The 17,572-nt window shown below is 49.8% G+C and overlaps 45 non-coding genes across 45 annotated transcripts; 36 read left to right on the top strand and 9 right to left on the bottom strand.

Moving 5' to 3' along the window:
- The first annotated feature begins 254 nt into the window (after nucleotides 1-254).
- trnae-uuc (transfer RNA glutamic acid (anticodon UUC)) lies at nucleotides 255-326 on the top strand. The gene has a single exon. It is a non-coding gene; the product is annotated as a tRNA-Glu (tRNA).
- A 264-nt stretch (nucleotides 327-590) lies between these two features.
- On the bottom strand, nucleotides 591-662 carry trnae-cuc (transfer RNA glutamic acid (anticodon CUC)). The gene has a single exon. It is a non-coding gene; the product is annotated as a tRNA-Glu (tRNA).
- Nucleotides 663-942: 280 nt separating this feature from the next.
- trnay-gua (transfer RNA tyrosine (anticodon GUA)) lies at nucleotides 943-1,029 on the top strand. The gene is given in 2 exon segments: nucleotides 943-979; nucleotides 994-1,029. It is a non-coding gene; the product is annotated as a tRNA-Tyr (tRNA).
- A 406-nt stretch (nucleotides 1,030-1,435) lies between these two features.
- Nucleotides 1,436-1,522, top strand: trnay-gua (transfer RNA tyrosine (anticodon GUA)). Its single transcript is given in 2 exon segments — nucleotides 1,436-1,472; nucleotides 1,487-1,522. It is a non-coding gene; the product is annotated as a tRNA-Tyr (tRNA).
- A 312-nt stretch (nucleotides 1,523-1,834) lies between these two features.
- Nucleotides 1,835-1,907, top strand: trnar-acg (transfer RNA arginine (anticodon ACG)). The gene has a single exon. It is a non-coding gene; the product is annotated as a tRNA-Arg (tRNA).
- A 425-nt stretch (nucleotides 1,908-2,332) lies between these two features.
- trnae-uuc (transfer RNA glutamic acid (anticodon UUC)) lies at nucleotides 2,333-2,404 on the top strand. Its single transcript has one exon. It is a non-coding gene; the product is annotated as a tRNA-Glu (tRNA).
- Nucleotides 2,405-2,668: 264 nt separating this feature from the next.
- trnae-cuc (transfer RNA glutamic acid (anticodon CUC)) lies at nucleotides 2,669-2,740 on the bottom strand. The gene has a single exon. It is a non-coding gene; the product is annotated as a tRNA-Glu (tRNA).
- A 280-nt stretch (nucleotides 2,741-3,020) lies between these two features.
- trnay-gua (transfer RNA tyrosine (anticodon GUA)) lies at nucleotides 3,021-3,107 on the top strand. The gene is given in 2 exon segments: nucleotides 3,021-3,057; nucleotides 3,072-3,107. It is a non-coding gene; the product is annotated as a tRNA-Tyr (tRNA).
- Nucleotides 3,108-3,419: 312 nt separating this feature from the next.
- Nucleotides 3,420-3,492, top strand: trnar-acg (transfer RNA arginine (anticodon ACG)). The gene has a single exon. It is a non-coding gene; the product is annotated as a tRNA-Arg (tRNA).
- Nucleotides 3,493-3,917: 425 nt separating this feature from the next.
- Nucleotides 3,918-3,989, top strand: trnae-uuc (transfer RNA glutamic acid (anticodon UUC)). The gene has a single exon. It is a non-coding gene; the product is annotated as a tRNA-Glu (tRNA).
- A 123-nt stretch (nucleotides 3,990-4,112) lies between these two features.
- trnay-gua (transfer RNA tyrosine (anticodon GUA)) lies at nucleotides 4,113-4,199 on the top strand. Its single transcript is given in 2 exon segments — nucleotides 4,113-4,149; nucleotides 4,164-4,199. It is a non-coding gene; the product is annotated as a tRNA-Tyr (tRNA).
- Nucleotides 4,200-4,253: 54 nt separating this feature from the next.
- On the bottom strand, nucleotides 4,254-4,325 carry trnae-cuc (transfer RNA glutamic acid (anticodon CUC)). Its single transcript has one exon. It is a non-coding gene; the product is annotated as a tRNA-Glu (tRNA).
- A 280-nt stretch (nucleotides 4,326-4,605) lies between these two features.
- On the top strand, nucleotides 4,606-4,692 carry trnay-gua (transfer RNA tyrosine (anticodon GUA)). The gene is given in 2 exon segments: nucleotides 4,606-4,642; nucleotides 4,657-4,692. It is a non-coding gene; the product is annotated as a tRNA-Tyr (tRNA).
- Nucleotides 4,693-5,098: 406 nt separating this feature from the next.
- trnay-gua (transfer RNA tyrosine (anticodon GUA)) lies at nucleotides 5,099-5,185 on the top strand. Its single transcript is given in 2 exon segments — nucleotides 5,099-5,135; nucleotides 5,150-5,185. It is a non-coding gene; the product is annotated as a tRNA-Tyr (tRNA).
- Nucleotides 5,186-5,497: 312 nt separating this feature from the next.
- trnar-acg (transfer RNA arginine (anticodon ACG)) lies at nucleotides 5,498-5,570 on the top strand. Its single transcript has one exon. It is a non-coding gene; the product is annotated as a tRNA-Arg (tRNA).
- A 425-nt stretch (nucleotides 5,571-5,995) lies between these two features.
- Nucleotides 5,996-6,067, top strand: trnae-uuc (transfer RNA glutamic acid (anticodon UUC)). The gene has a single exon. It is a non-coding gene; the product is annotated as a tRNA-Glu (tRNA).
- A 264-nt stretch (nucleotides 6,068-6,331) lies between these two features.
- On the bottom strand, nucleotides 6,332-6,403 carry trnae-cuc (transfer RNA glutamic acid (anticodon CUC)). Its single transcript has one exon. It is a non-coding gene; the product is annotated as a tRNA-Glu (tRNA).
- A 280-nt stretch (nucleotides 6,404-6,683) lies between these two features.
- On the top strand, nucleotides 6,684-6,770 carry trnay-gua (transfer RNA tyrosine (anticodon GUA)). Its single transcript is given in 2 exon segments — nucleotides 6,684-6,720; nucleotides 6,735-6,770. It is a non-coding gene; the product is annotated as a tRNA-Tyr (tRNA).
- A 406-nt stretch (nucleotides 6,771-7,176) lies between these two features.
- On the top strand, nucleotides 7,177-7,263 carry trnay-gua (transfer RNA tyrosine (anticodon GUA)). The gene is given in 2 exon segments: nucleotides 7,177-7,213; nucleotides 7,228-7,263. It is a non-coding gene; the product is annotated as a tRNA-Tyr (tRNA).
- A 312-nt stretch (nucleotides 7,264-7,575) lies between these two features.
- trnar-acg (transfer RNA arginine (anticodon ACG)) lies at nucleotides 7,576-7,648 on the top strand. The gene has a single exon. It is a non-coding gene; the product is annotated as a tRNA-Arg (tRNA).
- A 425-nt stretch (nucleotides 7,649-8,073) lies between these two features.
- On the top strand, nucleotides 8,074-8,145 carry trnae-uuc (transfer RNA glutamic acid (anticodon UUC)). Its single transcript has one exon. It is a non-coding gene; the product is annotated as a tRNA-Glu (tRNA).
- A 264-nt stretch (nucleotides 8,146-8,409) lies between these two features.
- On the bottom strand, nucleotides 8,410-8,481 carry trnae-cuc (transfer RNA glutamic acid (anticodon CUC)). The gene has a single exon. It is a non-coding gene; the product is annotated as a tRNA-Glu (tRNA).
- Nucleotides 8,482-8,761: 280 nt separating this feature from the next.
- trnay-gua (transfer RNA tyrosine (anticodon GUA)) lies at nucleotides 8,762-8,848 on the top strand. The gene is given in 2 exon segments: nucleotides 8,762-8,798; nucleotides 8,813-8,848. It is a non-coding gene; the product is annotated as a tRNA-Tyr (tRNA).
- Nucleotides 8,849-9,254: 406 nt separating this feature from the next.
- On the top strand, nucleotides 9,255-9,341 carry trnay-gua (transfer RNA tyrosine (anticodon GUA)). Its single transcript is given in 2 exon segments — nucleotides 9,255-9,291; nucleotides 9,306-9,341. It is a non-coding gene; the product is annotated as a tRNA-Tyr (tRNA).
- A 312-nt stretch (nucleotides 9,342-9,653) lies between these two features.
- Nucleotides 9,654-9,726, top strand: trnar-acg (transfer RNA arginine (anticodon ACG)). The gene has a single exon. It is a non-coding gene; the product is annotated as a tRNA-Arg (tRNA).
- A 425-nt stretch (nucleotides 9,727-10,151) lies between these two features.
- trnae-uuc (transfer RNA glutamic acid (anticodon UUC)) lies at nucleotides 10,152-10,223 on the top strand. The gene has a single exon. It is a non-coding gene; the product is annotated as a tRNA-Glu (tRNA).
- A 264-nt stretch (nucleotides 10,224-10,487) lies between these two features.
- On the bottom strand, nucleotides 10,488-10,559 carry trnae-cuc (transfer RNA glutamic acid (anticodon CUC)). Its single transcript has one exon. It is a non-coding gene; the product is annotated as a tRNA-Glu (tRNA).
- A 280-nt stretch (nucleotides 10,560-10,839) lies between these two features.
- Nucleotides 10,840-10,926, top strand: trnay-gua (transfer RNA tyrosine (anticodon GUA)). Its single transcript is given in 2 exon segments — nucleotides 10,840-10,876; nucleotides 10,891-10,926. It is a non-coding gene; the product is annotated as a tRNA-Tyr (tRNA).
- A 406-nt stretch (nucleotides 10,927-11,332) lies between these two features.
- On the top strand, nucleotides 11,333-11,419 carry trnay-gua (transfer RNA tyrosine (anticodon GUA)). The gene is given in 2 exon segments: nucleotides 11,333-11,369; nucleotides 11,384-11,419. It is a non-coding gene; the product is annotated as a tRNA-Tyr (tRNA).
- A 312-nt stretch (nucleotides 11,420-11,731) lies between these two features.
- On the top strand, nucleotides 11,732-11,804 carry trnar-acg (transfer RNA arginine (anticodon ACG)). Its single transcript has one exon. It is a non-coding gene; the product is annotated as a tRNA-Arg (tRNA).
- Nucleotides 11,805-12,229: 425 nt separating this feature from the next.
- trnae-uuc (transfer RNA glutamic acid (anticodon UUC)) lies at nucleotides 12,230-12,301 on the top strand. Its single transcript has one exon. It is a non-coding gene; the product is annotated as a tRNA-Glu (tRNA).
- Nucleotides 12,302-12,565: 264 nt separating this feature from the next.
- trnae-cuc (transfer RNA glutamic acid (anticodon CUC)) lies at nucleotides 12,566-12,637 on the bottom strand. The gene has a single exon. It is a non-coding gene; the product is annotated as a tRNA-Glu (tRNA).
- Nucleotides 12,638-12,917: 280 nt separating this feature from the next.
- Nucleotides 12,918-13,004, top strand: trnay-gua (transfer RNA tyrosine (anticodon GUA)). Its single transcript is given in 2 exon segments — nucleotides 12,918-12,954; nucleotides 12,969-13,004. It is a non-coding gene; the product is annotated as a tRNA-Tyr (tRNA).
- A 406-nt stretch (nucleotides 13,005-13,410) lies between these two features.
- trnay-gua (transfer RNA tyrosine (anticodon GUA)) lies at nucleotides 13,411-13,497 on the top strand. The gene is given in 2 exon segments: nucleotides 13,411-13,447; nucleotides 13,462-13,497. It is a non-coding gene; the product is annotated as a tRNA-Tyr (tRNA).
- Nucleotides 13,498-13,809: 312 nt separating this feature from the next.
- Nucleotides 13,810-13,882, top strand: trnar-acg (transfer RNA arginine (anticodon ACG)). The gene has a single exon. It is a non-coding gene; the product is annotated as a tRNA-Arg (tRNA).
- Nucleotides 13,883-14,307: 425 nt separating this feature from the next.
- trnae-uuc (transfer RNA glutamic acid (anticodon UUC)) lies at nucleotides 14,308-14,379 on the top strand. The gene has a single exon. It is a non-coding gene; the product is annotated as a tRNA-Glu (tRNA).
- Nucleotides 14,380-14,643: 264 nt separating this feature from the next.
- trnae-cuc (transfer RNA glutamic acid (anticodon CUC)) lies at nucleotides 14,644-14,715 on the bottom strand. Its single transcript has one exon. It is a non-coding gene; the product is annotated as a tRNA-Glu (tRNA).
- Nucleotides 14,716-14,995: 280 nt separating this feature from the next.
- Nucleotides 14,996-15,082, top strand: trnay-gua (transfer RNA tyrosine (anticodon GUA)). Its single transcript is given in 2 exon segments — nucleotides 14,996-15,032; nucleotides 15,047-15,082. It is a non-coding gene; the product is annotated as a tRNA-Tyr (tRNA).
- A 312-nt stretch (nucleotides 15,083-15,394) lies between these two features.
- On the top strand, nucleotides 15,395-15,467 carry trnar-acg (transfer RNA arginine (anticodon ACG)). The gene has a single exon. It is a non-coding gene; the product is annotated as a tRNA-Arg (tRNA).
- Nucleotides 15,468-15,892: 425 nt separating this feature from the next.
- On the top strand, nucleotides 15,893-15,964 carry trnae-uuc (transfer RNA glutamic acid (anticodon UUC)). Its single transcript has one exon. It is a non-coding gene; the product is annotated as a tRNA-Glu (tRNA).
- A 123-nt stretch (nucleotides 15,965-16,087) lies between these two features.
- On the top strand, nucleotides 16,088-16,174 carry trnay-gua (transfer RNA tyrosine (anticodon GUA)). Its single transcript is given in 2 exon segments — nucleotides 16,088-16,124; nucleotides 16,139-16,174. It is a non-coding gene; the product is annotated as a tRNA-Tyr (tRNA).
- A 54-nt stretch (nucleotides 16,175-16,228) lies between these two features.
- On the bottom strand, nucleotides 16,229-16,300 carry trnae-cuc (transfer RNA glutamic acid (anticodon CUC)). Its single transcript has one exon. It is a non-coding gene; the product is annotated as a tRNA-Glu (tRNA).
- Nucleotides 16,301-16,580: 280 nt separating this feature from the next.
- On the top strand, nucleotides 16,581-16,667 carry trnay-gua (transfer RNA tyrosine (anticodon GUA)). The gene is given in 2 exon segments: nucleotides 16,581-16,617; nucleotides 16,632-16,667. It is a non-coding gene; the product is annotated as a tRNA-Tyr (tRNA).
- Nucleotides 16,668-17,073: 406 nt separating this feature from the next.
- Nucleotides 17,074-17,160, top strand: trnay-gua (transfer RNA tyrosine (anticodon GUA)). Its single transcript is given in 2 exon segments — nucleotides 17,074-17,110; nucleotides 17,125-17,160. It is a non-coding gene; the product is annotated as a tRNA-Tyr (tRNA).
- Nucleotides 17,161-17,472: 312 nt separating this feature from the next.
- On the top strand, nucleotides 17,473-17,545 carry trnar-acg (transfer RNA arginine (anticodon ACG)). Its single transcript has one exon. It is a non-coding gene; the product is annotated as a tRNA-Arg (tRNA).
- The last annotated feature ends 27 nt before the right edge of the window (nucleotides 17,546-17,572 follow it).

Raw genomic sequence — 17,572 nt, 5'->3', positions numbered from 1 at the left:
ATGAGCAGTTTTAAGTATCTATTATGTGATCACAAGAATGGGATAAAGTTTCACCCCCTGGGCGAAACAAATGACAGCTTCTTCCATTGAGTCTGTTAAAACTGAATTCGGTAAACAATGCCTTCGGATCATACCCATATTTTTAAAGGGGACGATCACACACTGAAAGCCAAAGGGCTCAACAGAACCCTGCCCTTGTACGTACCACATGGATGAAAAACACCCCCACAAGCCTGCTTGATAGGTGCAGGAATTCCCATATGGTCTAGCGGTCAGGATTCCTGGTTTTCACCCATGCGGCCCGGGTTCGACTCCCGGTATGGGAAGTTGTGATTGTTTTGGCTTCCCTTACTGAACAGCCAGCGCTTCGGTCTGCGGCAAAAGCACTTTTAGCCGGCAGTGGAGCTGCAGCAACCTGATAGGTTGAGGTTCTGTTGCTCACCTGCGTGCCTTCGATAGCTCAGCTGGTAGAGCGGAGGACTGTAGGTGGAAGGTTGGAAATCTTTAGGTCGCTGGTTCGACTCCGGCTCGAAGGAGGTCATTTTTCACATGCAAACACTTTCTTGGCTGTGTTGGAGGGAAAAAGACTGTTCCCTGACCGGGAATCGAACCCGGGCCGCGGCGGTGAGAGCGCCGAATCCTAACCACTAGACCACCAGGGAAGGACTTTTCGATGAGCCTTCTAAATCCTGACTGTGGGCCTCTACCGTGTTTTGCTGCAACTTCTCAAGCTAGACCACTAAGGCTAGCCTTTTTGTCCTGGAGAGAGTCTCTGACTCTGGATCACAGTTCTTCCACTGAGAAACAGTCCAGTCAATTACCAACAAGACGTGTAAACACCTGCAAGGCGCCAGACCGGTGGGCCAGTGGCCTAATGGAAAACGCGTCTGACTATGGATCAGAAATTTCTGATAGGTTGAGCTTTCGTTCGTAATCTCTGTGCCTTCGATAGCTCAGCTGGTAGAGCGGAGGACTGTAGGTGAAAGGTTGGCAATCCTTAGGTCGCTGGTTCGACTCCGGCTCGAAGGAGGTCCCTTTTCACATGCAAACCCTTTCTTGGCTAAGTTGCAAGGCAAAAGCATGTTCCCTGACCGGGAATCAAATCCGGGCCGCGGCGGTGAGAGCGCCGAATCCTAACCACTAGACCACCAGGGAAGGACTTTTCGATGAGCCTTCTAAATCCTGACTGTGGGCCTCTACCGTGTTTTGCTGCAACTTCTCAAGCTAGACCACTAAGGCTAGCCTTTTTGTCCTGGAGAGAGTCTCTGACTCTGGATCACAGTTCTTCCACTGAGAAACAGTCCAGTCAATTACCAACAAGACGTGTAAACACCTGCAAGGCGCCAGACCGGTGGGCCAGTGGCCTAATGGAAAACGCGTCTGACTATGGATCAGAAATTTCTGATAGGTTGAGCTTTCGTTCGTAATCTCTGTGCCTTCGATAGCTCAGCTGGTAGAGCGGAGGACTGTAGGTGAAAGGTTGGCAATCCTTAGGTCGCTGGTTCGACTCCGGCTCGAAGGAGGTCCCTTTTCACATGCAAACCCTTTCTTGGCTAAGTTGCAAGGCAAAAGCATGTTCCCTGACCGGGAATCAAATCCGGGCCGCGGCGGTGAGAGCGTCGAATCCTAACCACTAGACCACCAGGGAAGGACTTTCTTATTCGCCTCCTAAATCCTGGCTGTTGGCCTCTACCAGATTTTGCTGCAACTTCTAAGGCTAGCCTTTTCCTCCTGGAGAGAATCTCTTACTCTGGATCACAGTTCTTCCACTGAGAAGCTGTTCAGTCAAACACCAACAAGACGCGTATAAACACCAGCAAGTCGTTCCTAAAGTGGGCCAGTGGCGCAATGGATAACGCGTCTGACTACGGATCAGAAGATTCTAGGTTCGACTCCTGGCTGGCTCGAACGATTGTTTTTGCTTTGCTTTCAGCCTTTAATTATTAAATTGATTTATGTTTCTTATAAATTGACAGTCCAACCATAGGCTGTTTTGTCTGCGAGATAGCGCTTACCATTCATTACCGTGCGTGTTTTCAAATGCATCGCATAAGTACTGTCACAGGGACCTTGCTTTAATGAGCAGTTTTAAGTATCTATTATGTGATCACAAGAATGGGATAAAGTTTCACCCCCTGGGCGAAACAAATGACAGCTTCTTCCATTGAGTCTGTTAAAACTGAATTCGGTAAACAATGCCTTCGGATCATACCCATATTTTTAAAGGGGACGATCACACACTGAAAGCCAAAGGGCTCAACAGAACCCTGCCCTTGTACGTACCACATGGATGAAAAACACCCCCACAAGCCTGCTTGATAGGTGCAGGAATTCCCATATGGTCTAGCGGTCAGGATTCCTGGTTTTCACCCAGGCGGCCCGGGTTCGACTCCCGGTATGGGAAGTTGTGATTGTTTTGGCTTCCCTTACTGAACAGCCAGCGCTTCGGTCTGCGGCAAAAGCACTTTTAGCCGGCAGTGGAGCTGCAGCAACCTGATAGGTTGAGGTTCTGTTGCTCACCTGCGTGCCTTTGATAGCTCAGCTGGTAGAGCGGCGGACTGTAGGTGGAAGGTTGGAAATCCTTAGGTCGCTGGTTCGACTCCGGCTCGAAGGAGGGCATTTTTCACATGCAAACACTTTCTTGGCTGTGTTGGAGGGAAAAAGACTGTTCCCTGACCGGGAATCGAACCCGGGCCGCGGCGGTGAGAGCGCCGAATCCTAACCACTAGACCACCAGGGAAGGACTTTTCAATGAGCCTTCTAAATCCTGACTGTGGGCCTCTACCGTGTTTTGCTGCAACTTCTCAAGCTAGACCACTAAGGCTAGCCTTTTTGTCCTGGAGAGAGTCTCTGACTCTGGATCACAGTTCTTCCACTGAGAAACAGTCCAGTCAATTACCAACAAGACGTGTAAACACCTGCAAGGCGCCAGACCGGTGGGCCAGTGGCCTAATGGAAAACGCGTCTGACTATGGATCAGAAATTTCTGATAGGTTGAGCTTTCGTTCGTAATCTCTGTGCCTTCGATAGCTCAGCTGGTAGAGCGGAGGACTGTAGGTGAAAGGTTGGCAATCCTTAGGTCGCTGGTTCGACTCCGGCTCGAAGGAGGTCCCTTTTCACATGCAAACCCTTTCTTGGCTAAGTTGCAAGGCAAAAGCATGTTCCCTGACCGGGAATCAAATCCGGGCCGCGGCGGTGAGAGCGCCGAATCCTAACCACTAGACCACCAGGGAAGGACTTTCTTATTCGCCTCCTAAATCCTGGCTGTTGGCCTCTACCAGATTTTGCTGCAACTTCTAAGGCTAGCCTTTTCCTCCTGGAGAGAATCTCTTACTCTGGATCACAGTTCTTCCACTGAGAAGCTGTTCAGTCAAACACCAACAAGACGCGTATAAACACCAGCAAGTCGTTCCTACAGTGGGCCAGTGGCGCAATGGATAACGCGTCTGACTACGGATCAGAAGATTCTAGGTTCGACTCCTGGCTGGCTCGAACGATTGTTTTTGCTTTGCTTTCAGCCTTTAATTATTAAATTGATTTATGTTTCTTATAAATTGACAGTCCAACCATAGGCTGTTTTGTCTGCGAGATAGCGCTTACCATTCATTACCGTGCGTGTTTTCAAATGCATCGCATAAGTACTGTCACAGGGACCTTGCTTTAATGAGCAGTTTTAAGTATCTATTATGTGATCACAAGAATGGGATAAAGTTTCACCCCCTGGGCGAAACAAATGACAGCTTCTTCCATTGAGTCTGTTAAAACTGAATTCGGTAAACAATGCCTTCGGATCATACCCATATTTTTAAAGGGGACGATCACACACTGAAAGCCAAAGGGCTCAACAGAACCCTGCCCTTGTACGTACCACATGGATGAAAAACACCCCCACAAGCCTGCTTGATAGGTGCAGGAATTCCCATATGGTCTAGCGGTCAGGATTCCTGGTTTTCACCCAGGCGGCCCGGGTTCGACTCCCGGTATGGGAAGTTGTGATTGTTTTGGCTTCCCTTACTGAACAGCCAGCGCTTCGGTCTGCGGCAAAAGCACTTTTAGCCGGCAGTGGAGCTGCAGCAACCTGATAGGTTGAGGTTCTGTTGCTCACCTGCGTGCCTTCGATAGCTCAGCTGGTAGAGCGGAGGACTGTAGGTGGAAGGTTGGAAATCCTTAGGTCGCTGGTTCGACTCCGGCTCGAAGGAGGTCATTTTTCACATGCAAACACTTTCTTGGCTGTGTTGGAGGGAAAAAGACTGTTCCCTGACCGGGAATCGAACCCGGGCCGCGGCGGTGAGAGCGCCGAATCCTAACCACTAGACCACCAGGGAAGGACTTTTCGATGAGCCTTCTAAATCCTGACTGTGGGCCTCTACCGTGTTTTGCTGCAACTTCTCAAGCTAGACCACTAAGGCTAGCCTTTTTGTCCTGGAGAGAGTCTCTGACTCTGGATCACAGTTCTTCCACTGAGAAACAGTCCAGTCAATTACCAACAAGACGTGTAAACACCTGCAAGGCGCCAGACCGGTGGGCCAGTGGCCTAATGGAAAACGCGTCTGACTATGGATCAGAAATTTCTGATAGGTTGAGCTTTCGTTCGTAATCTCTGTGCCTTCGATAGCTCAGCTGGTAGAGCGGAGGACTGTAGGTGAAAGGTTGGCAATCCTTAGGTCGCTGGTTCGACTCCGGCTCGAAGGAGGTCCCTTTTCACATGCAAACCCTTTCTTGGCTAAGTTGCAAGGCAAAAGCATGTTCCCTGACCGGGAATCAAATCCGGGCCGCGGCGGTGAGAGCGCCGAATCCTAACCACTAGACCACCAGGGAAGGACTTTTCGATGAGCCTTCTAAATCCTGACTGTGGGCCTCTACCGTGTTTTGCTGCAACTTCTCAAGCTAGACCACTAAGGCTAGCCTTTTATTTCTGGAGAGAGTCTCTGACTCTGGATCACAGTTCTTCCACTGAGAAACAGTCCAGTCAATTACCAACAAGACGTGTAAACACCTGCAAGGCGCCAGACCGGTGGGCCAGTGGCCTAATGGAAAACGCGTCTGACTATGGATCAGAAATTTCTGATAGGTTGAGCTTTCGTTCGTAATCTCTGTGCCTTCGATAGCTCAGCTGGTAGAGCGGAGGACTGTAGGTGAAAGGTTGGCAATCCTTAGGTCGCTGGTTCGACTCCGGCTCGAAGGAGGTCCCTTTTCACATGCAAACCCTTTCTTGGCTAAGTTGCAAGGCAAAAGCATGTTCCCTGACCGGGAATCAAATCCGGGCCGCGGCGGTGAGAGCGCCGAATCCTAACCACTAGACCACCAGGGAAGGACTTTCTTATTCGCCTCCTAAATCCTGGCTGTTGGCCTCTACCAGATTTTGCTGCAACTTCTAAGGCTAGCCTTTTCCTCCTGGAGAGAATCTCTTACTCTGGATCACAGTTCTTCCACTGAGAAGCTGTTCAGTCAAACACCAACAAGACGCGTATAAACACCAGCAAGTCGTTCCTACAGTGGGCCAGTGGCGCAATGGATAACGCGTCTGACTACGGATCAGAAGATTCTAGGTTCGACTCCTGGCTGGCTCGAACGATTGTTTTTGCTTTGCTTTCAGCCTTTAATTATTAAATTGATTTATGTTTCTTATAAATTGACAGTCCAACCATAGGCTGTTTTGTCTGCGAGATAGCGCTTACCATTCATTACCGTGCGTGTTTTCAAATGCATCGCATAAGTACTGTCACAGGGACCTTGCTTTAATGAGCAGTTTTAAGTATCTATTATGTGATCACAAGAATGGGATAAAGTTTCACCCCCTGGGCGAAACAAATGACAGCTTCTTCCATTGAGTCTGTTAAAACTGAATTCGGTAAACAATGCCTTCGGATCATACCCATATTTTTAAAGGGGACGATCACACACTGAAAGCCAAAGGGCTCAACAGAACCCTGCCCTTGTACGTACCACATGGATGAAAAACACCCCCACAAGCCTGCTTGATAGGTGCAGGAATTCCCATATGGTCTAGCGGTCAGGATTCCTGGTTTTCACCCATGCGGCCCGGGTTCGACTCCCGGTATGGGAAGTTGTGATTGTTTTGGCTTCCCTTACTGAACAGCCAGCGCTTCGGTCTGCGGCAAAAGCACTTTTAGCCGGCAGTGGAGCTGCAGCAACCTGATAGGTTGAGGTTCTGTTGCTCACCTGCGTGCCTTCGATAGCTCAGCTGGTAGAGCGGAGGACTGTAGGTGGAAGGTTGGAAATCTTTAGGTCGCTGGTTCGACTCCGGCTCGAAGGAGGTCATTTTTCACATGCAAACACTTTCTTGGCTGTGTTGGAGGGAAAAAGACTGTTCCCTGACCGGGAATCGAACCCGGGCCGCGGCGGTGAGAGCGCCGAATCCTAACCACTAGACCACCAGGGAAGGACTTTTCGATGAGCCTTCTAAATCCTGACTGTGGGCCTCTACCGTGTTTTGCTGCAACTTCTCAAGCTAGACCACTAAGGCTAGCCTTTTTGTCCTGGAGAGAGTCTCTGACTCTGGATCACAGTTCTTCCACTGAGAAACAGTCCAGTCAATTACCAACAAGACGTGTAAACACCTGCAAGGCGCCAGACCGGTGGGCCAGTGGCCTAATGGAAAACGCGTCTGACTATGGATCAGAAATTTCTGATAGGTTGAGCTTTCGTTCGTAATCTCTGTGCCTTCGATAGCTCAGCTGGTAGAGCGGAGGACTGTAGGTGAAAGGTTGGCAATCCTTAGGTCGCTGGTTCGACTCCGGCTCGAAGGAGGTCCCTTTTCACATGCAAACCCTTTCTTGGCTAAGTTGCAAGGCAAAAGCATGTTCCCTGACCGGGAATCAAATCCGGGCCGCGGCGGTGAGAGCGCCGAATCCTAACCACTAGACCACCAGGGAAGGACTTTTCGATGAGCCTTCTAAATCCTGACTGTGGGCCTCTACCGTGTTTTGCTGCAACTTCTCAAGCTAGACCACTAAGGCTAGCCTTTTTGTCCTGGAGAGAGTCTCTGACTCTGGATCACAGTTCTTCCACTGAGAAACAGTCCAGTCAATTACCAACAAGACGTGTAAACACCTGCAAGGCGCCAGACCGGTGGGCCAGTGGCCTAATGGAAAACGCGTCTGACTATGGATCAGAAATTTCTGATAGGTTGAGCTTTCGTTCGTAATCTCTGTGCCTTCGATAGCTCAGCTGGTAGAGCGGAGGACTGTAGGTGAAAGGTTGGCAATCCTTAGGTCGCTGGTTCGACTCCGGCTCGAAGGAGGTCCCTTTTCACATGCAAACCCTTTCTTGGCTAAGTTGCAAGGCAAAAGCATGTTCCCTGACCGGGAATCAAATCCGGGCCGCGGCGGTGAGAGCGTCGAATCCTAACCACTAGACCACCAGGGAAGGACTTTCTTATTCGCCTCCTAAATCCTGGCTGTTGGCCTCTACCAGATTTTGCTGCAACTTCTAAGGCTAGCCTTTTCCTCCTGGAGAGAATCTCTTACTCTGGATCACAGTTCTTCCACTGAGAAGCTGTTCAGTCAAACACCAACAAGACGCGTATAAACACCAGCAAGTCGTTCCTAAAGTGGGCCAGTGGCGCAATGGATAACGCGTCTGACTACGGATCAGAAGATTCTAGGTTCGACTCCTGGCTGGCTCGAACGATTGTTTTTGCTTTGCTTTCAGCCTTTAATTATTAAATTGATTTATGTTTCTTATAAATTGACAGTCCAACCATAGGCTGTTTTGTCTGCGAGATAGCGCTTACCATTCATTACCGTGCGTGTTTTCAAATGCATCGCATAAGTACTGTCACAGGGACCTTGCTTTAATGAGCAGTTTTAAGTATCTATTATGTGATCACAAGAATGGGATAAAGTTTCACCCCCTGGGCGAAACAAATGACAGCTTCTTCCATTGAGTCTGTTAAAACTGAATTCGGTAAACAATGCCTTCGGATCATACCCATATTTTTAAAGGGGACGATCACACACTGAAAGCCAAAGGGCTCAACAGAACCCTGCCCTTGTACGTACCACATGGATGAAAAACACCCCCACAAGCCTGCTTGATAGGTGCAGGAATTCCCATATGGTCTAGCGGTCAGGATTCCTGGTTTTCACCCAGGCGGCCCGGGTTCGACTCCCGGTATGGGAAGTTGTGATTGTTTTGGCTTCCCTTACTGAACAGCCAGCGCTTCGGTCTGCGGCAAAAGCACTTTTAGCCGGCAGTGGAGCTGCAGCAACCTGATAGGTTGAGGTTCTGTTGCTCACCTGCGTGCCTTTGATAGCTCAGCTGGTAGAGCGGCGGACTGTAGGTGGAAGGTTGGAAATCCTTAGGTCGCTGGTTCGACTCCGGCTCGAAGGAGGGCATTTTTCACATGCAAACACTTTCTTGGCTGTGTTGGAGGGAAAAAGACTGTTCCCTGACCGGGAATCGAACCCGGGCCGCGGCGGTGAGAGCGCCGAATCCTAACCACTAGACCACCAGGGAAGGACTTTTCAATGAGCCTTCTAAATCCTGACTGTGGGCCTCTACCGTGTTTTGCTGCAACTTCTCAAGCTAGACCACTAAGGCTAGCCTTTTTGTCCTGGAGAGAGTCTCTGACTCTGGATCACAGTTCTTCCACTGAGAAACAGTCCAGTCAATTACCAACAAGACGTGTAAACACCTGCAAGGCGCCAGACCGGTGGGCCAGTGGCCTAATGGAAAACGCGTCTGACTATGGATCAGAAATTTCTGATAGGTTGAGCTTTCGTTCGTAATCTCTGTGCCTTCGATAGCTCAGCTGGTAGAGCGGAGGACTGTAGGTGAAAGGTTGGCAATCCTTAGGTCGCTGGTTCGACTCCGGCTCGAAGGAGGTCCCTTTTCACATGCAAACCCTTTCTTGGCTAAGTTGCAAGGCAAAAGCATGTTCCCTGACCGGGAATCAAATCCGGGCCGCGGCGGTGAGAGCGCCGAATCCTAACCACTAGACCACCAGGGAAGGACTTTTCGATGAGCCTTCTAAATCCTGACTGTGGGCCTCTACCGTGTTTTGCTGCAACTTCTCAAGCTAGACCACTAAGGCTAGCCTTTTTGTCCTGGAGAGAGTCTCTGACTCTGGATCACAGTTCTTCCACTGAGAAACAGTCCAGTCAATTACCAACAAGACGTGTAAACACCTGCAAGGCGCCAGACCGGTGGGCCAGTGGCCTAATGGAAAACGCGTCTGACTATGGATCAGAAATTTCTGATAGGTTGAGCTTTCGTTCGTAATCTCTGTGCCTTCGATAGCTCAGCTGGTAGAGCGGAGGACTGTAGGTGAAAGGTTGGCAATCCTTAGGTCGCTGGTTCGACTCCGGCTCGAAGGAGGTCCCTTTTCACATGCAAACCCTTTCTTGGCTAAGTTGCAAGGCAAAAGCATGTTCCCTGACCGGGAATCAAATCCGGGCCGCGGCGGTGAGAGCGCCGAATCCTAACCACTAGACCACCAGGGAAGGACTTTCTTATTCGCCTCCTAAATCCTGGCTGTTGGCCTCTACCAGATTTTGCTGCAACTTCTAAGGCTAGCCTTTTCCTCCTGGAGAGAATCTCTTACTCTGGATCACAGTTCTTCCACTGAGAAGCTGTTCAGTCAAACACCAACAAGACGCGTATAAACACCAGCAAGTCGTTCCTACAGTGGGCCAGTGGCGCAATGGATAACGCGTCTGACTACGGATCAGAAGATTCTAGGTTCGACTCCTGGCTGGCTCGAACGATTGTTTTTGCTTTGCTTTCAGCCTTTAATTATTAAATCTATTTATGTTTCTTATAAATTGACAGTCCAACCATAGGCTGTTTTGTCTGCGAGATAGCGCTTACCATTCATTACCGTGCGTGTTTTCAAATGCATCGCATAAGTACTGTCACAGGGACCTTGCTTTAATGAGCAGTTTTAAGTATCTATTATGTGATCACAAGAATGGGATAAAGTTTCACCCCCTGGGCGAAACAAATGACAGCTTCTTCCATTGAGTCTGTTAAAACTGAATTCGGTAAACAATGCCTTCGGATCATACCCATATTTTTAAAGGGGACGATCACACACTGAAAGCCAAAGGGCTCAACAGAACCCTGCCCTTGTACGTACCACATGGATGAAAAACACCCCCACAAGCCTGCTTGATAGGTGCAGGAATTCCCATATGGTCTAGCGGTCAGGATTCCTGGTTTTCACCCAGGCGGCCTGGGTTCGACTCCCGGTATGGGAAGTTGTGATTGTTTTGGCTTCCCTTACTGAACAGCCAGCGCTTCGGTCTGCGGCAAAAGCACTTTTAGCCGGCAGTGGAGCTGCAGCAACCTGATAGGTTGAGGTTCTGTTGCTCACCTGCGTGCCTTCGATAGCTCAGCTGGTAGAGCGGCGGACTGTAGGTGGAAGGTTGGAAATCTTTAGGTCGCTGGTTCGACTCCGGCTCGAAGGAGGGCATTTTTCACATGCAAACACTTTCTTGGCTCTGTTGGAGGGAAAAAGACTGTTCCCTGACCGGGAATCGAACCCGGGCCGCGGCGGTGAGAGCGCCGAATCCTAACCACTAGACCACCAGGGAAGGACTTTTCGATGAGCCTTCTAAATCCTGACTGTGGGCCTCTACCGTGTTTTGCTGCAACTTCTCAAGCTAGACCACTAAGGCTAGCCTTTTTGTCCTGGAGAGAGTCTCTGACTCTGGATCACAGTTCTTCCACTGAGAAACAGTCCAGTCAATTACCAACAAGACGTGTAAACACCTGCAAGGCGCCAGACCGGTGGGCCAGTGGCCTAATGGAAAACGCGTCTGACTATGGATCAGAAATTTCTGATAGGTTGAGCTTTCGTTCGTAATCTCTGTGCCTTCGATAGCTCAGCTGGTAGAGCGGAGGACTGTAGGTGAAAGGTTGGCAATCCTTAGGTCGCTGGTTCGACTCCGGCTCGAAGGAGGTCCCTTTTCACATGCAAACCCTTTCTTGGCTAAGTTGCAAGGCAAAAGCATGTTCCCTGACCGGGAATCAAATCCGGGCCGCGGCGGTGAGAGCGCCGAATCCTAACCACTAGACCACCAGGGAAGGACTTTTCGATGAGCCTTCTAAATCCTGACTGTGGGCCTCTACCGTGTTTTGCTGCAACTTCTCAAGCTAGACCACTAAGGCTAGCCTTTTTGTCCTGGAGAGAGTCTCTGACTCTGGATCACAGTTCTTCCACTGAGAAACAGTCCAGTCAATTACCAACAAGACGTGTAAACACCTGCAAGGCGCCAGACCGGTGGGCCAGTGGCCTAATGGAAAACGCGTCTGACTATGGATCAGAAATTTCTGATAGGTTGAGCTTTCGTTCGTAATCTCTGTGCCTTCGATAGCTCAGCTGGTAGAGCGGAGGACTGTAGGTGAAAGGTTGGCAATCCTTAGGTCGCTGGTTCGACTCCGGCTCGAAGGAGGTCCCTTTTCACATGCAAACCCTTTCTTGGCTAAGTTGCAAGGCAAAAGCATGTTCCCTGACCGGGAATCAAATCCGGGCCGCGGCGGTGAGAGCGCCGAATCCTAACCACTAGACCACCAGGGAAGGACTTTCTTATTCGCCTCCTAAATCCTGGCTGTTGGCCTCTACCAGATTTTGCTGCAACTTCTAAGGCTAGCCTTTTCCTCCTGGAGAGAATCTCTTACTCTGGATCACAGTTCTTCCACTGAGAAGCTGTTCAGTCAAACACCAACAAGACGCGTATAAACACCAGCAAGTCGTTCCTACAGTGGGCCAGTGGCGCAATGGATAACGCGTCTGACTACGGATCAGAAGATTCTAGGTTCGACTCCTGGCTGGCTCGAACGATTGTTTTTGCTTTGCTTTCAGCCTTTAATTATTAAATCTATTTATGTTTCTTATAAATTGACAGTCCAACCATAGGCTGTTTTGTCTGCGAGATAGCGCTTACCATTCATTACCGTGCGTGTTTTCAAATGCATCGCATAAGTACTGTCACAGGGACCTTGCTTTAATGAGCAGTTTTAAGTATCTATTATGTGATCACAAGAATGGGATAAAGTTTCACCCCCTGGGCGAAACAAATGACAGCTTCTTCCATTGAGTCTGTTAAAACTGAATTCGGTAAACAATGCCTTCGGATCATACCCATATTTTTAAAGGGGACGATCACACACTGAAAGCCAAAGGGCTCAACAGAACCCTGCCCTTGTACGTACCACATGGATGAAAAACACCCCCACAAGCCTGCTTGATAGGTGCAGGAATTCCCATATGGTCTAGCGGTCAGGATTCCTGGTTTTCACCCAGGCGGCCTGGGTTCGACTCCCGGTATGGGAAGTTGTGATTGTTTTGGCTTCCCTTACTGAACAGCCAGCGCTTCGGTCTGCGGCAAAAGCACTTTTAGCCGGCAGTGGAGCTGCAGCAACCTGATAGGTTGAGGTTCTGTTGCTCACCTGCGTGCCTTCGATAGCTCAGCTGGTAGAGCGGCGGACTGTAGGTGGAAGGTTGGAAATCTTTAGGTCGCTGGTTCGACTCCGGCTCGAAGGAGGGCATTTTTCACATGCAAACACTTTCTTGGCTCTGTTGGAGGGAAAAAGACTGTTCCCTGACCGGGAATCGAACCCGGGCCGCGGCGGTGAGAGCGCCGAATCCTAACCACTAGACCACCAGGGAAGGACTTTTCGATGAGCCTTCTAAATCCTGACTGTGGGCCTCTACCGTGTTTTGCTGCAACTTCTCAAGCTAGACCACTAAGGCTAGCCTTTTTGTCCTGGAGAGAGTCTCTGACTCTGGATCACAGTTCTTCCACTGAGAAACAGTCCAGTCAATTACCAACAAGACGTGTAAACACCTGCAAGGCGCCAGACCGGTGGGCCAGTGGCCTAATGGAAAACGCGTCTGACTATGGATCAGAAATTTCTGATAGGTTGAGCTTTCGTTCGTAATCTCTGTGCCTTCGATAGCTCAGCTGGTAGAGCGGAGGACTGTAGGTGAAAGGTTGGCAATCCTTAGGTCGCTGGTTCGACTCCGGCTCGAAGGAGGTCCCTTTTCACATGCAAACCCTTTCTTGGCTAAGTTGCAAGGCAAAAGCATGTTCCCTGACCGGGAATCAAATCCGGGCCGCGGCGGTGAGAGCGCCGAATCCTAACCACTAGACCACCAGGGAAGGACTTTTCGATGAGCCTTCTAAATCCTGACTGTGGGCCTCTACCGTGTTTTGCTGCAACTTCTCAAGCTAGACCACTAAGGCTAGCCTTTTTGTCCTGGAGAGAGTCTCTGACTCTGGATCACAGTTCTTCCACTGAGAAACAGTCCAGTCAATTACCAACAAGACGTGTAAACACCTGCAAGGCGCCAGACCGGTGGGCCAGTGGCCTAATGGAAAACGCGTCTGACTATGGATCAGAAATTTCTGATAGGTTGAGCTTTCGTTCGTAATCTCTGTGCCTTCGATAGCTCAGCTGGTAGAGCGGAGGACTGTAGGTGAAAGGTTGGCAATCCTTAGGTCGCTGGTTCGACTCCGGCTCGAAGGAGGTCCCTTTTCACATGCAAACCCTTTCTTGGCTAAGTTGCAAGGCAAAAGCATGTTCCCTGACCGGGAATCAAATCCGGGCCGCGGCGGTGAGAGCGCCGAATCCTAACCACTAGACCACCAGGGAAGGACTTTCTTATTCGCCTCCTAAATCCTGGCTGTTGGCCTCTACCAGATTTTGCTGCAACTTCCAAGGCTAGCCTTTTCCTCCTGGAGAGAATCTCTTACTCTGGATCACAGTTCTTCCACTGAGAAGCTGTTCAGTCAAACACCAACAAGACGCGTATAAACACCAGCAAGTCGTTCCTACAGTGGGCCAGTGGCGCAATGGATAACGCGTCTGACTACGGATCAGAAGATTCTAGGTTCGACTCCTGGCTGGCTCGAACGATTGTTTTTGCTTTGCTTTCAGCCTTTAATTATTAAATCTATTTATGTTTCTTATAAATTGACAGTCCAACCATAGGCTGTTTTGTCTGCGAGATAGCGCTTACCATTCATTACCGTGCGTGTTTTCAAATGCATCGCATAAGTACTGTCACAGGGACCTTGCTTTAATGAGCAGTTTTAAGTATCTATTATGTGATCACAAGAATGGGATAAAGTTTCACCCCCTGGGCGAAACAAATGACAGCTTCTTCCATTGAGTCTGTTAAAACTGAATTCGGTAAACAATGCCTTCGGATCATACCCATATTTTTAAAGGGGACGATCACACACTGAAAGCCAAAGGGCTCAACAGAACCCTGCCCTTGTACGTACCACATGGATGAAAAACACCCCCACAAGCCTGCTTGATAGGTGCAGGAATTCCCATATGGTCTAGCGGTCAGGATTCCTGGTTTTCACCCAGGCGGCCTGGGTTCGACTCCCGGTATGGGAAGTTGTGATTGTTTTGGCTTCCCTTACTGAACAGCCAGCGCTTCGGTCTGCGGCAAAAGCACTTTTAGCCGGCAGTGGAGCTGCAGCAACCTGATAGGTTGAGGTTCTGTTGCTCACCTGCGTGCCTTCGATAGCTCAGCTGGTAGAGCGGCGGACTGTAGGTGGAAGGTTGGAAATCTTTAGGTCGCTGGTTCGACTCCGGCTCGAAGGAGGGCATTTTTCACATGCAAACACTTTCTTGGCTCTGTTGGAGGGAAAAAGACTGTTCCCTGACCGGGAATCGAACCCGGGCCGCGGCGGTGAGAGCGCCGAATCCTAACCACTAGACCACCAGGGAAGGACTTTTCGATGAGCCTTCTAAATCCTGACTGTGGGCCTCTACCGTGTTTTGCTGCAACTTCTCAAGCTAGACCACTAAGGCTAGCCTTTTTGTCCTGGAGAGAGTCTCTGACTCTGGATCACAGTTCTTCCACTGAGAAACAGTCCAGTCAATTACCAACAAGACGTGTAAACACCTGCAAGGCGCCAGACCGGTGGGCCAGTGGCCTAATGGAAAACGCGTCTGACTATGGATCAGAAATTTCTGATAGGTTGAGCTTTCGTTCGTAATCTCTGTGCCTTCGATAGCTCAGCTGGTAGAGCGGAGGACTGTAGGTGAAAGGTTGGCAATCCTTAGGTCGCTGGTTCGACTCCGGCTCGAAGGAGGTCCCTTTTCACATGCAAACCCTTTCTTGGCTAAGTTGCAAGGCAAAAGCATGTTCCCTGACCGGGAATCAAATCCGGGCCGCGGCGGTGAGAGCGCCGAATCCTAACCACTAGACCACCAGGGAAGGACTTTCTTATTCGCCTCCTAAATCCTGGCTGTTGGCCTCTACCAGATTTTGCTGCAACTTCTAAGGCTAGCCTTTTCCTCCTGGAGAGAATCTCTTACTCTGGATCACAGTTCTTCCACTGAGAAGCTGTTCAGTCAAACACCAACAAGACGCGTATAAACACCAGCAAGTCGTTCCTACAGTGGGCCAGTGGCGCAATGGATAACGCGTCTGACTACGGATCAGAAGATTCTAGGTTTGACTCCTGGCTGGCTCGAACAATTGTTTTTGCTTTGCTTTCAGCCTTTAATTATTAAATTGATTTATGTTTCTTATAAATTGACAGTCCAACCATAGGCTGTTTTGTCTGCGAGATAGCGCTTACCATTCATTACCGTGCGTGTTTTCAAATGCATCGCATAAGTACTGTCACAGGGACCTTGCTTTAATGAGCAGTTTTAAGTATCTATTATGTGATCACAAGAATGGGATAAAGTTTCACCCCCTGGGCGAAACAAATGACAGCTTCTTCCATTGAGTCTGTTAAAACTGAATTCGGTAAACAATGCCTTCGGATCATACCCATATTTTTAAAGGGGACGATCACACACTGAAAGCCAAAGGGCTCAACAGAACCCTGCCCTTGTACGTACCACATGGATGAAAAACACCCCCACAAGCCTGCTTGATAGGTGCAGGAATTCCCATATGGTCTAGCGGTCAGGATTCCTGGTTTTCACCCAGGCGGCCCGGGTTCGACTCCCGGTATGGGAAGTTGTGATTGTTTTGGCTTCCCTTACTGAACAGCCAGCGCTTCGGTCTGCGGCAAAAGCACTTTTAGCCGGCAGTGGAGCTGCAGCAACCTGATAGGTTGAGGTTCTGTTGCTCACCTGCGTGCCTTCGATAGCTCAGCTGGTAGAGCGGAGGACTGTAGGTGGAAGGTTGGAAATCCTTAGGTCGCTGGTTCGACTCCGGCTCGAAGGAGGTCATTTTTCACATGCAAACACTTTCTTGGCTGTGTTGGAGGGAAAAAGACTGTTCCCTGACCGGGAATCGAACCCGGGCCGCGGCGGTGAGAGCGCCGAATCCTAACCACTAGACCACCAGGGAAGGACTTTTCGATGAGCCTTCTAAATCCTGACTGTGGGCCTCTACCGTGTTTTGCTGCAACTTCTCAAGATAGACCACTAAGGCTAGCCTTTTTGTCCTGGAGAGAGTCTCTGACTCTGGATCACAGTTCTTCCACTGAGAAACAGTCCAGTCAATTACCAACAAGACGTGTAAACACCTGCAAGGCGCCAGACCGGTGGGCCAGTGGCCTAATGGAAAACGCGTCTGACTATGGATCAGAAATTTCTGATAGGTTGAGCTTTCGTTCGTAATCTCTGTGCCTTCGATAGCTCAGCTGGTAGAGCGGAGGACTGTAGGTGAAAAGTTGGCAATCCTTAGGTCGCTGGTTCGACTCCGGCTCGAAGGAGGTCCCTTTTCACATGCAAACCCTTTCTTGGCTAAGTTGCAAGGCAAAAGCATGTTCCCTGACCGGGAATCAAATCCGGGCCGCGGCGGTGAGAGCGCCGAATCCTAACCACTAGACCACCAGGGAAGGACTTTTCGATGAGCCTTCTAAATCCTGACTGTGGGCCTCTACCGTGTTTTGCTGCAACTTCTCAAGCTAGACCACTAAGGCTAGCCTTTTTGTCCTGGAGAGAGTCTCTGACTCTGGATCACAGTTCTTCCACTGAGAAACAGTCCAGTCAATTACCAACAAGACGTGTAAACACCTGCAAGGCGCCAGACCGGTGGGCCAGTGGCCTAATGGAAAACGCGTCTGACTATGGATCAGAAATTTCTGATAGGTTGAGCTTTCGTTCATAATCTCTGTGCCTTCGATAGCTCAGCTGGTAGAGCGGAGGACTGTAGGTGAAAGGTTGGCAATCCTTAGGTCGCTGGTTCGACTCCGGCTCGAAGGAGGTCCCTTTTCACATGCAAACCCTTTCTTGGCTAAGTTGCAAGGCAAAAGCATGTTCCCTGACCGGGAATCAAATCCGGGCCGCGGCGGTGAGAGCGCCGAATCCTAACCACTAGACCACCAGGGAAGGACTTTCTTATTCGCCTCCTAAATCCTGGCTGTTGGCCTCTACCAGATTTTGCTGCAACTTCTAAGGCTAGCCTTTTCCTCATGGAGAGAATCTCTTACTCTGGATCACAGTTCTTCCACTGAGAAGCTGTTCAGTCAAACACCAACAAGACGCGTATAAACACCAGCAAGTTGTTCCTACAGTGGGCCAGTGGCGCAATGGATAACGCGTCTGACTACGGATCAGAAGATTCTAGGTTCGACTCCTGGCTGGCTCGAACGATTGTTTTTGCTTTGCTTTCAGC

This window comes from Pseudorasbora parva, chromosome 6 (genome assembly GCF_024679245.1).
Source record: "Pseudorasbora parva isolate DD20220531a chromosome 6, ASM2467924v1, whole genome shotgun sequence".
NCBI classification, from domain to species: domain Eukaryota; kingdom Metazoa; phylum Chordata; class Actinopteri; order Cypriniformes; family Gobionidae; genus Pseudorasbora; species Pseudorasbora parva.
The sequence above is the reverse complement of the archived record's forward strand: the minus strand, read 5'-3'. Positions and strand labels throughout refer to the sequence as shown.